Consider the following 9,448-nt stretch of genomic DNA (forward strand, 5'->3'; position numbering starts at 1 on the left):
ACTCCAGGGCCACACTGGTGTCCTTAACTGTCAGAGGTGACTGTGACCTTGGAGGAGGAACAGACATCTAGCAGGGGGATTCCTGAACCTCCATCCTTTTGAAGATGCAGGTTCTCTGCCCTCATCCCATTTGTTCTTAGGTGAGTATTTTCTCTTTTCTTCTTTCCTTCCTCCCTCTCATTCTCTCTCTTCCTTCCTTTCTCTCTTTCCTTCTTTCATCTTTCAGCATTGATTAGTTGTACAAGGGGCTTTCATATTGACTGTCCACACATGCACACAATGTGTCTAGATCAGACTTACCTCCTCCATCGCTCTCCCTTCCCTTTCCTTTCCCTTCCCAAACCAAGCTCAGCAAGCTTAATTGTTCTATTTTTACATAAAAAGTATTTCACATAAAAGTGTCCATAAAAGTATTTTGGCTACACATTTGCTCCCCCACCTAGTTCCCACATCCTGGCTAAGAACTGTGTGTTCCCTTTCTGTCCTCGCTGTTTGGGGTCTGTGTCTGTTATTAAAGGGAACTAACCTTGGCATCTCACTCATGCGCTGACAGCACTCGGAATCAGATAAGTGCCTTCATTTACCCCTGCTTTCTCTATCCCCACTCCACACTATTATTCAATCAGAAGAAGCATTTTATAGATCTGTCATGGATCTAAAAGTTGTTCTGAGTTTGGCCAGGGTGGCAGATGTATGGAAATGTCTGGCTGGTTTGGAATTTGTGCTGTTCCTTCACACCAACCAGTACATCTTCCCAGAGGCTCTCGGAGAACCAGGGAAGATGAATGAGGCCTCAGCGCGGAGATGTCAAGTACAGGTGTTGGGATTTCCTTGGAAATTTGACTTTCTCTCCAGCCAGCAACTGCATCTCTTTCAGACTTGGAATCCACTGAGCTGGGACAGGACGCAGTGGCCACAGTGGGCCACGCCTCAGCAGCTGACTCCCTTTTACAAAATCTGCCGTTTGCTCTCTCTTGCTCCCTTCCTTCCACCCCTTAATTCCAAGTTAGGAAACTGTACATCCAGGTGTTGCAGTTCCTCAAAGAGACATTTTTGAGACCTCCAACTTGGGCATGCTGGACCTCAAACCCTTTTGAAGAAGTTGTTTATTAAAGTAAGTTGAAAAATCACAGCCAGCTAAGCACAGCTGAGTCTCTACCTAAGTCTCCAGTCAAAGGCCCCAGTTTCTTTCAGGCATCTAAATATTGAAAAGAAACCCACTCTGGAAAGAATGGCTAGATCTCTGTTGGTATCTCTTTACTGAAAATAGCCAGTATGAGCCGGGCACTGGTGGCTCACACCTGTAATTCTAGCTGAGTAGCTAGGATTGTGGTTTGAAGCCAGCCGAAGCAGAAAAGTCCATGAGACTTTTATCTCCAATTAAGCACCAGAAAAGCTGGAAGTGGGGCTGTGGCTCAAGTGGTAGAGCCAGCTGTGAGCAAAAACGCTCAGGGACTAGACCTGGGACGGGCACAAACAAACAATAAGTAAATAGAAAGAAAGGAAGGAAGGGAAACAAGAGAAAATGGTAGTTTATCATACTGCATACTACAATACAGTGCAGCTCATAATCACAGGCCTTAATCCTCATAATAACGGTGCATAGGATATTATTGTTTCCTGTTAGCAGATGAAACCCAGTAGTGATATTACTTCCTTAAGTAACACAGCTAATTATGTGACCACGGACATTTTAGACCCTGGTCTGTCTGTCCTCCCAGCTTGCGGTTTTAAGACTTCTGCTACCTAGTCCCCAGATGGTGTGAGGGCAAAGCAGAAGCAAATTCCCCAATCTCAAGGTCTTTCTGATAAGCAAAGATCACCAGCATTGATGTGTCCGGAGCAACACCGTGGGCGCAGGAGCAGCAGCCTGCATTTGGGTGGGGGTATCAGGCAGTAGTAAATGGTACTGAGAAGTGTTTAAGTGGAGGAGGTAGGGTGGCCCCAGCACACCCCTGGGAAGGGCCTCCCCTGCTTCTCTCTAGCAGAGAAATCACTTCAGTGGGTGCCATCACTGAGCTTTTCCATTTAGTGCAAACCACATCCCAAGCCCTGAAGGCCAATAGAGCTTAGGATGAAAGGTTCTGCTTACAGCAAAGCTCGAGATCACGTGCCAGCAGTCAAAGGTGCTGGGGTGCCCTAGAATCTAGGTACCCACCGAAGCTTCCCTCTGCCTCCGGGCTGAGCTGAAGCTGCATCCTGCAGCGGTTCCTTTCCCTTCTCATGTGCCAGGCCTTTTCCTTCACTGGTCTCCGTGGCAAGAGTTCCCTTCCCAGAATCCTTTTCCCCAAGTCTTACAGCTAAGGTGCATTCTTGCTTCAGGGCTCAGATCTTAAGAACTTCCCCCCAGGGAACTTTCCGTAACCTTGACTCTGACTTTGGCTTGCTTCCAATGCCCAAGTGTATCTCTGTGTTAGTCTATTTTATACTACAACAGAAGGATATTTCTCACAATTGTAGAGGCTGGAAAGTCCAAGATCAATTAGGCCCAGTCTTTGCTTTCAAGATGGCTCTGAAACTTTCCTGATGAAACTTTGAGCCCTCCAGAGCTCTTATGACCTAAAAGTCTCCCATTAGGCAGCTCAAAAAACTTGTAAACAGGGGCTGGGGATATAGCCTAGTGGCAAGAGTGCCTGCCTCGGATACACGAGGCCCTAGGTTCGATTCCCCAGCACCACATATACAGAAAATGGCCAGAAGCGGCTCTGTGGCTCAAGTGGCAGAGTGCTAGCCTTGAGCGGGAAGAAGCCAGGGACAGTGCTCAGGCCCTGAGTCCAAGGCCCAGGACTGGCCAAAAAAAAAAAAAAAAAAACTTGTAAACATCACAAGCCAGGATACTGTAAAGACACTTACATCTCCATGTTCATTGCTGCACTATTTACACCAGCCAGTTATGGAAACAGCCCAGAAGCCCTACAATAGATGAGTGGATCAAAAAAAAAAGTATGGTATCCATACACAATGGGAGTTTTACACAGCTATTAGGAAGAATAATATTATGTCATTTGCAGGGAAATAGATGGACCTAGAACAAATCATGTTAAGTGAGATAAGCCAAACTCAGACAAACAGCACACATTTTCTCTCATGTGAGGAAGCTAGATCTAAAATACACTGCGACATGATAAATTATATGGGACTCTAGGCATTCACACACAGTGAGACCAAAGGACGACAATGCTTGTGTGCCTCTGATCACATAAAATAATATTTACCAAAACGAACTCTGGGAAATGGAAACAAGAGGTTTTTAGCTTTGTTGTCATTTTTGTTTTGTTTTTTCTTTTTGTCTTGTTGGTGCATGTGTCTGTCTTTGGGAGGGCAAGGGGGAGCACAGAGTGGAGGGACAAAGGGTGAACAAATGCAGCAGTGGTACTCACTAGACACTATGCTTTAAATGAACCATACAACTTGTGGATGGGGATGGGGAGGAAAAACTGGGAAAGAGCAAGGGAAAGGGCAACATTGTCTAAAAAGAGATGTACTCTTGACCTGGCTTACAAAACAGTAACCCTTCTGTAAATCATCTTTATAATAACAATAAAATGTGAACTTGTGAGTATAATAGTATACTAGTATAATAGTTCTTTGGTGGTCCTTATTCACAACTTATAGAAATAATTTGGGCCCTTTCTTCATTGATATAGTTTCAATGACTGAGGAATCGGAATAGAGCATATGTTCCATGAACAGTCTATAAGCAAACCTTGTACATCTGGGGTTCATTCAAAGAATTCTCATATGTCCCAAGCAACTCAGCTCTAACTCTTGGCTCTCAGCTGGCACACAGTAGCCACAATTCAGTGCTTACTGAATTGCACCAGGCATATGACTCATATTCAAATAACTTAGCATCTGTTCTGAAAATAAGACTTCACTGTCCTGCTTCCCTTCACGGCTGAGATTTTACAGTCTCTCACAGACACAAAGAGTAATATTTAAGAGTACTATCTAAGGGGAACTAGAACTACATTACTGGGCAAAACCCCCACTTTCTGCTCTGCTGCCTACAACGTGATGCATGTCTTCTGGGGGTGAGTGCAGCCACAGAGAGCTTGCCTCACATGTGTGGCCCTGGGTTGGACCCCCAGCACTGCTAGGAGTTAGGCAAGGTTATTCCCGGGCTGGCAAAGGGTCCAGAAAGGTTGAAGGATGGGCATTGAAAGAGACAGGAGGAGAGGGAAAAGGTAAGCACCAAAGGAGACTAGCACTGAAAAGAGGGCTTGGGGCATTTAGAGAAGAGACCCATTGAGGAGGCAGCTGCTCTATGAGATGTAAAGGAAAAGCAATGGAAGAAATAGATTCTAAAAGATTTGGGACTGTGGAAGCCAAGGTGTGGCTCAAGTGGTACAGTGCCAGCCTTTGGCAAAAAAAACCTCCAAAAACCCTAAGCAAGAACATGAAGCTTTACGTTCAAGCCCCAATACTGGCACAAAACTATAAATATAAATAAATAAAAAGCCAGAACAAGGCCCCAGTACTGGTGGCTCACGCCTGTGATCCTAGCTACTCAGGAGGCTGGGATCTGAGGACCGCCGTTTGAAACTAGACTTAGTAGACAAACCCAAGACACTGTCATTCCTATTAACCAGCAAAAAGCTAGAAGTGGAGGTGTGGCTCAAGTGATGGGGCAACAGCCTTGAGCAGCAAAGGCTAAGCCAGCACATGAGGCCCTGGGTTCAAGTCCGAGTAGTGGTATGTACAGGCATATACACTTGTATACACAGATTTGGTATCGTGTTAAAACTAAAAATCCATTTGGACATTTTGCTTCCCAAGAGACTAAAGATTTGATGCGATTTTAAATTATTGTTTAGACTATGTTTAAAAAACAACAACTGCTGTCATTTTAATGTCATGCTGAAGGGAAACAGACCCTAATAGAAAAGTAAAAGGCCCATTTCTATGATAGTGTTAAGAATTTCTTAGTTGCAAAGACAGAAGCCCCAAATAAGCTTGGACAAAAAAAAAAAAAGAAGAAGAAGAAGAAGAATTGTGCAACTTAACTTACCAGACTGGGAACTTCAATGGTGATTGTGGCTAGGGGAATGGATCTAGGACGGGAAGTTGGGATTGGTGTGGCTCAGGTCACACGTGACATCCTGAACCAATCAGTGTGGGCAGGAGCTAGGCTGCTGTCATGGGTCAACCTGCCCTCCTTTGCACACCCTTGTGGGAAGAGAGGATACTGTGGGGGACATGGTTATAATGAGGACACCTCCAAGGGCAAACAGGTCGACCTCCTTTGAAGAAAGCCTACCCCTCTCCATTCTGGAAAGACTAGCATCAGATACTGCTTGGACTCTTCCAGGGATGAGATCTCAGTACTCTTCCAATTCTGTTAGGAGTTTTCAATTGGGAACTTTGCCCTTCCAACGGCCTCAAAGATTGGTAATTCCTCCTCTCTTCTTGTTCTGCCTTTCTGGGACTCACATAATTAAACAAAGCCCTTCTGCAAACTTGTCAGACATAGACTCTAGCGTGTTCTCAGATGCTTTCTTAGAGCTTTCCAAATGGGGATAGGTGAGTAAAGTTGTGTGTGTGTGTGTGTGTGTGTGTGTGTGTGTGTGTTTTCACTCAGTCATCAAAAGAAATCCAAGAATTTGGTAAATTAGAGAGAAGGATAAAGAATAGATGTCAGTTTAGACTTCGAGGAGAAAGGAACAGGTTGCAAGTTTTAGATTCTATAATTTTTTTTTTTTTGGTTGGTCTTGGGGTTTGAACTCAGAGCTTGGGTGCTGTCCCTGAGCCTCTTTGTGCTCAACCACTTCAGTCACAGCACCACTTCTGGCTTTTTTCTGTGTAGTTTATTGGAGATAAGAGTCTCATGGAGTTTTCTTCCCCGGGGTTGGCTTCAAACCACAATCCTCAGATCTCAGCCTCTTGAGTAGCTAGGATTACAGGCATGAGCCAGTGACACCTAGCCAGATTCTGTCATTGTAATGATCATTTCTATGTATCGAGTACCTCCAATGTGCTGACTGCTCTCCCCTATTCCCTCGCCTGATTCTTACCTCATCTCACCTCATTTGGTGAGGGGAAGCTGGAGCTCACAAAGGCCCCCTGGGTGCATTAGGACACATTCTCGCGGTACTGTAATGGTCAGCTGCCACAGAAAACAGTGTGGTGGCGCCTCCTGAACTTACCCAGCATTCCACCGCAACCCAGCAGCTCCTCTCTTAGTGGGGTACGCTCACCAGATTGGAACGTATCCATCCTATCAAACACTGGACAAGAGTGGTCACCGTACCCCATACCATGCAAGGAAACAAGCAAACGTCCACTGACTGACTCACGGCTAGATACACAAAGTGTATTCTATCCATACAATGGAATTCCAGCCAGCCATGAAAAGGAGGTGGTCCTGGTCCAAGTTACAACACGGTTGAACTGTGGACATCTTATGCTGAGGGAATGAGGTCAGACACAGAGGGCTGAATCTTGCATGGTTCCACTTAGAAGAAAAGTCCAGAAGGGGAGAAATGTATGAAGATCTTACTAAGTCTATCAGAGGCTGTCGGGGTGAGAGAGGAGAGGGATGGGAATGTGGCAGCATCAGGCACTGTCTGCTACTGGGCGTTTAGTTACTTTTCCAAGTGATGAAAACTTCTTGAGTTAAACAGCAGTAATGGTTGTAGAGCTGTACGAATATATTATGAACTGTGCATGTTAAAAAGGTGAATTTTGATGGGCACTGGTGGCTCATGCCTATAATCCTAGCTACTCGGGAGGTTGAAAACTGAGAACTGTAATTTGAAACCAAACCCGAGAGACTCTTATCTCCAACTAGCCAGCAAAAAGCTGGAAGTGGAGGTGTGGCTTCGGTGATGGAGCACCAGTGGTGAGTGGAAAAGCTGAGAGGGCCTGAGGCCCTGAGCTCATGCCAGCACCCACACACAAAAGGGGAAATTAATAGCATGTAAATTCTATTGCGATTCAAGAGGGGATCCTAAGGGCACACAGTTTGGGAACGGGAAGGCTGGGATTTGAGCTCCGATTTGGCCATCTGGGAAAGAGCTGGCAGTTTCCTATCTTGGCTCATCCCCTGCCCTTGGGCCAGCTTCTTTCTGTCCTCAGCCAGTTGGCAGTGGGGTGGAGTGGGCCATTCCTTCCAGGCCCTGGAGTAGAAGACTCCAATTATGGCACCGAGGTGGTGGGAGAGGAGGGGGAGGGCCATTCTCATAGGAAACCCCCCCTCTCCCTTTCCCATCAGAACAGCTGCACACTTTCCAAACCCTTATCTGTTCCTCCCAGGCCTGGGAAGGCCCCCAGGCACTTGACAGTGGTTTCCAGGTGTGCTGGGTGTCTGGGAAGGCATGCAGAGACAGACACAGTGCAGGCCAAGACCGGCCCTTCTGGGAAAGCAGAGGCTATCTGGAAGCCTTGGGCCATGCTGCCCAGCAACTGGGGCTCTGCTCCCTGCTGGAAGCCTGCATCTCAGGGAAGCTGGAGTTCCTGTCTGATGTTCTTGAGGACCTACTGTGCACTGAAGTCCTACTGTGCACTGGACTCTCCCTCTCTTCTCTTTTTTCCCCCTCTTCGTCTTGCTTCTTTTTCTAATGATGACCTTTTGATTTCACAGGCAATACACAAATACATGTTCCTTTCAACACGTTAAAGTATTTCTGACTCACTACTCTTCTGCCCTCCCCTTCCCATGGGCCTGCAGGAAACACATGATACTGTAAGTCTCTGTGTGTGGGTTTTATGAAAATCTGCCATTGTCTCTCCTCCTGCCTGTAATTTTGCTGCTGCTGCTGGGGATGAAATGGGGGCCTCCCAGGGGCTTACTTTGCTCATTCTCTGCTGCTTACAGTCAATAAACATGGAACTTCCCAGGTCAGCCATACAGGCTGCATTTCTCACTGCTCATGTTCTTCTGGGGTTCCCATGTAGCCTATTTCACTTAACCATTCTCCAACTGCTATTTACATGGTCTTTAGTTTCTCAGCTTGGTTAAATGCCCCGGGAAGTACCTTGGCTCTCAGCCTCCCAAATCCTTGGGTGCGTGTTTCTCTGGGGTAGATAATACAAAAATCTGGATCTGTGAGGTCAGAGAGCATATACATTTACATAAGGACCTGTGAGGTCATAGGGCATATGCATTTTAAAATTTAACAGGCCCTGCAAATTACCTTCCACCATCGCCAAACCAATCCAATTTCCACCCGTAGAACACAGGACAATATCCTTTTGCCAATGGCCTCTTCAACCTTTGACCTCATCAAGTTTAAAATGTTTCACCAATAAAGGCTTTGCACTGCTGCATTGTTATATTTCCATGGACATTGTCTGGAAGTTCTGGGGTGTCCAAGGTGTGGTGAGAACCCAGGAATTGGGGTTCCTTCTGCTGTGTGGCCTCAACAGTCACCTCTTTGATCCTGGGTATTTTTTTTTTCTGGTCCTGGAGCTTGAACTCTGGGCCTGGGTGCTCTTCCTGAGCTTCTTTTGCTCAAGGCAAGCGCTCTACCACTCTGAGCCACAGCATCGGCTTTTTTTTTTGTTGTTGTTGTTGTTTATTGGAGATTAAGAGTCTCATGGAGTTTCCTGCCTGGGTTGGGTTTGAACCTCGATTCTCAGATCTCACCCTCCTGAGTAGCTAGGAGTCTAGGCACCTGGCTCATGATCCTGGGTAAATTCTAAGAGCAATCTCTCTGCCTAGGAATCTTGGTCACAGGCTTTCTTTGGGGTTCTTCTCTCCCTAGTCTCAAAGGGGTTCATGTTGCTTTCCTTCTATTGAATACTTGGGTAGAGCCAGTGTCCAGAAGCTCCCTGCCCCTTCAGGAGACACCGGCATACCAGCGATCAACTCTCCACTAGTGGAGATCACTTTATAGCAGGCAACAGGGGCCGGAAAGGCCCCTAGAAAGCCACTAGAAAGGGCTTCATAAAGACATTCTCCTTTATAAAACTTTACTTTGGAGAAAGTGAGGCATGCTCAGTGTAGGAAATTTGGAAAAATACAGAAAAAAAATCACAAAAGATAAAAATAACACATACTCTCATTTTCCAGAGAGATTTCTTGTTACTATTCATGGTCTTACCTTGAAAGATGGGTAAAACTATTTTGTGGCAGTGTGTGTGGTGGTGGGGATTGAATTCAGGCCCTCATGCTCTTTTGTGGCTTTGTTGCTCAAGGGTAACACTCTACCGCTTGAACTACACCTCCACTAACAGCTTTTTGCTGGTTAACTGGAGACAACAGTCTCGCTGATTTATCTGTCTGAGGTGGTTTCAAACCAAGTTCCTTACATCGCAGCTTCCTGAATAGCTAGATGAAACCAGCTCCTGGCTTGATTTTTGTTGGACCCACACCCCAGTTTCCAATAGGTATAAGAGCTGGGCTGGGAGGGTCCCACCCAGGGGGTGGTCAGTAGAGGTCCCAGCACCACCTACCACCCTCAAAGAACAGATCTTAGATCACACACTGCATTACCTAAGGTGAGCA

This window comes from Perognathus longimembris, chromosome 7 (genome assembly GCF_023159225.1).
Source record: "Perognathus longimembris pacificus isolate PPM17 chromosome 7, ASM2315922v1, whole genome shotgun sequence".
NCBI classification, from domain to species: domain Eukaryota; kingdom Metazoa; phylum Chordata; class Mammalia; order Rodentia; family Heteromyidae; genus Perognathus; species Perognathus longimembris.